This window comes from Manis pentadactyla, chromosome 3, assembly GCF_030020395.1.
Source record: "Manis pentadactyla isolate mManPen7 chromosome 3, mManPen7.hap1, whole genome shotgun sequence".
Taxonomy (NCBI): Eukaryota; Metazoa; Chordata; class Mammalia; order Pholidota; family Manidae; genus Manis; species Manis pentadactyla.
Genome location: NC_080021.1, coordinates 57983754 through 57984511, shown reverse-complemented (window position 1 = coordinate 57984511; position 758 = coordinate 57983754). Strand labels below are relative to the sequence as shown.

General features: G+C 37.7%; 1 non-coding gene across 1 annotated transcript; it reads right to left on the bottom strand.

Annotated features, from left to right (window-relative positions):
- Positions 1 to 273: 273 nt before the first annotated feature.
- Positions 274 to 437, bottom strand: LOC130683206 (U1 spliceosomal RNA). The gene has a single exon (XR_008996826.1). It is a non-coding gene; the product is annotated as a U1 spliceosomal RNA (small nuclear RNA).
- Positions 438 to 758: the final 321 nt, after the last annotated feature.

The following is a 758-nucleotide window of genomic DNA, read 5'->3' as shown; positions in this document are numbered from 1 at the left end:
ATTTTTTAATTGGATTATTTGCTTTTTTTGTTGAGGTGCATGAGCTCTTTATATATTTTGGATGTCAATCCTTTATCAGATATGTCATTTATGAATATATTCTCCCATACTGTAGGATGCCTTTTTGTTCTGTTGGTGGTGTCCTTTGATGTACAGAAGCTTTTCAGCTTGATATAGTCCCACTTGTTCATTTTTGCTTTTGTTTTCCTTGCCCAGGGAGATATGTTCATGAAGAAGTTGCTCATGTTTATGTCCAAGAGTTTTTTTTTTTTACAGGGGATAGCGTGAACGCAGTCCCCCACTGCCAGAAATGAAGCAGCTGAGTTTCCCACATTTGGGGAAATTGCAGGGGTCAGAACATCTGGAGTGGAATGGATAAACCTTGCCCTTGGAAAACCACCTTCATGATCATGGTATTTCCCCTGCCAGGTAAATATATCCAAGAGATTTTTGCCTATGTTTTTTTCTAAGAGTTTTAAGGTTTCATGACTTACATTCAGGTCTTTGATCCATTTCGAATTTACTTTTGTGTATGGGGTTAGACAATGATCCATTTTCATTTTCTTACATGCAGCTGTCCAGTTTTGCCAACACCATCTGTTGAAGAGGCTTTCATTTCCCCATTGTATGTCCATAGCTCCTTTATTGTATATTAATTAACCATATATGTTTGGGTTAATATCTGGACTTTCTATTCTGTTCCACTGGTCTGTGGGTCTGTTCTTGTGTCAGTACCAAATTGTCTTAATTACTGTGGC